Source organism: Solanum dulcamara, chromosome 3 (assembly GCF_947179165.1).
Source record: "Solanum dulcamara chromosome 3, daSolDulc1.2, whole genome shotgun sequence".
NCBI classification, from domain to species: Eukaryota; Viridiplantae; Streptophyta; class Magnoliopsida; order Solanales; family Solanaceae; genus Solanum; species Solanum dulcamara.
This window is the reverse complement of record NC_077239.1, coordinates 31636349-31638891: the sequence shown is the minus strand read 5'-3', so window position 1 is coordinate 31638891 and position 2543 is coordinate 31636349.

The window sequence follows — 2543 nt, the reverse complement described above, 5'->3', positions numbered from 1 at the left end:
ACGCTGTGTGCTCACCCTCATCTCCGATCATGACTACAGCGGGCTCAAAATCAAGCTGATAGCTAGTACTCGGACATGCATCATGATGGTAGATTTAGAGTGTAGTATGAGTGCCAGATATAAGGTACTCATTAGACATCATAGGCCTACAAAGCAAGGAAGTGAGAGCAATATGAAAAAAGAAGAAGAATTCATAATATAATGTCATAGGTAAGGAAAAGTATCGGTAATAAAGATGGGCTAAAATAAGCTAAAGGATCTACACTAAGTACACCCAATCATGCTCCTATAAGCCCCTTTATGATACACATGTAAAATTTAAAGTAAAACCCAAGCGAACCCCTATAAGCCCCCCAAGCACACAAAATGACTACGCTAAAAGGGTAGGAGCTAGGATTCTCCAAGAGTGAATACCCTAGGGATCGAGGCCGGGCATGTAACCCTAGATACTAATCCAATTTGTCAATGTGGTAGAGGAAGGGTGTGTAACATCGATACTCACAATAAATATCCAACTCAATAGAGGCGGGTCCTAAACCCCGAAGCTCTTTTATAAATAATGAATTAGTAGAGGCAAAGCCTGTGCCCCAAAGCTCTTTTATAAATATTGAGTCAATAGAGGCAAGGCATGTACCCCAAAGCACTTTTATAAATAATGAATCAGTAAAAGGCAGGGCATGTACCCCGATGCTCTATATAAGTAATGAGTCCATAGAGGTAGGGCCAGTACCCCTATGCTCTACGCAAGTATTTAATCCAGATGTTGATCCAACTCTTTTTTCTAGTAGATGCCTAGTAAATCACCCCAAACTCTCTTTCCTTAGAAAGTACAAGCCACAAATATATAAAGTATAACGTCCATAGATCTCCTTCCATAAATAACCAACTCATTATATACACTTGGGCTTCAATCAAAATCAAAACAAGCCAAACACAAGGTTTAGGAACACCAACGGATCTCTAAAGTTGCAAACCTAGGAAATTATGGATAAGGTTGTTCATTGGAGCATAGTTACTGCTTAGCTAAGGCCCAACTACCAGAATATAGTCTTCTACGCCATTCTACAGGGATCTAAGCCCATCAGAATGATGTCGGGGCATCTAAAGCAAGTTTCCACTAACCTACACTAAGGCCAACATACATCGCAGTACTAATAAAATGAGACAGAAACTAATAATCGAACCACCAAATAACAAAAAGGGTCACATGCTTTCTATACCCTAAATACCCAAAATAGGACCTAAGATATGATTTCTACACTAAAGCATGTGAATAAGCTATCCAACCCCAACATTCCAACAATTTCAATATGTTTTCACAAAATCCAGCTCAATCTAAAGAAAGGAAAATTGTAGCCTATCTGCAGGTCGATCGTGCGTGCTCCAAATTACTTTGTCAAAGATTTTCCTTTTCGAATGGACTATGAGCACTTCCACACTATCAAAAATAGAATCACAACGTCATTATGATCATTTAGACCCTAAAATCACAAGAAACAGAAATGGACTAATTTCTGAGTCAAAAAGGAAAAAGTGGGACCTGCACTACAAATTTTGGAGTTGACCCCCAAAATAGGTCCTAATTAGCTCTTTGAGCTTATATCCCAAAATAGGACACAATGTAGGACCCAGAAGCACCACAAAAAAACACATAGGAAAAACTCAAATTTAGCTAAAACCAAAACTAACTATGGCAGCAACAATTTATGATAAAATACTAGAAACGAAGTTTTCACAGCTAAAACCTAATACACCCCAACGTTCCTCGTGGAAAACTCAATAATTTAGCCTCAAGAATTGCTGGAAATGGACCCAAAATACTTAAGATATCAAATCTCAAAATTCACCAAAAATCTAATCTGAAAATTGCATAGGACAGCAGATTAAGATGGAAAAATTACCAAAACATAGTCTCAACAGCCAAAAGCAATCACACCACAATGATTCTCATAAAAAACCTGCCAATTTAGACTTTGGAATCGCTCGGATTGGACCGAATTGGTCAAGAAATCATTTCCGCAAATATTCTCCACATATGAAATTCAAAAATAAGAAGGGCAGTAGCTATAACGCGAATATTACTTCAAATGAAGTTTTCAAGTCACTTTTCGATCTTACCACTCATTCCTCTCAAAAATATCTTTAATTTAAAACTTTGAATCACCAAATTGGGTTTATATAGACTAAGAAATTAATTCTCAAAGTTCTTCAAAAATTCACTTCAAAAATTACCCAATACAGCAGCTAATATCAAAATGTTACCTCAATCGAATGTCCCAAATTAGTTTCCAAGCTCCCCAACACGTTCTCCTCAAAAAATATCACAAGTTTTCCTTTTGAATCACCAAATTTGGAACTTTATAGCTCAAGATATACAATTTTGAAATTTGGGAAAAAACATGACAATGAGTGTTTTATAGAGCGAGGGTGCACCAAACCATCAAACTAACAGATTATTCTCATGTGTAAATTCTCCAATGGGGTGTTCGGGATTAGTTTGGAACCCTGCACGCACAAACAAACTATGCTACCCCACCAAATTC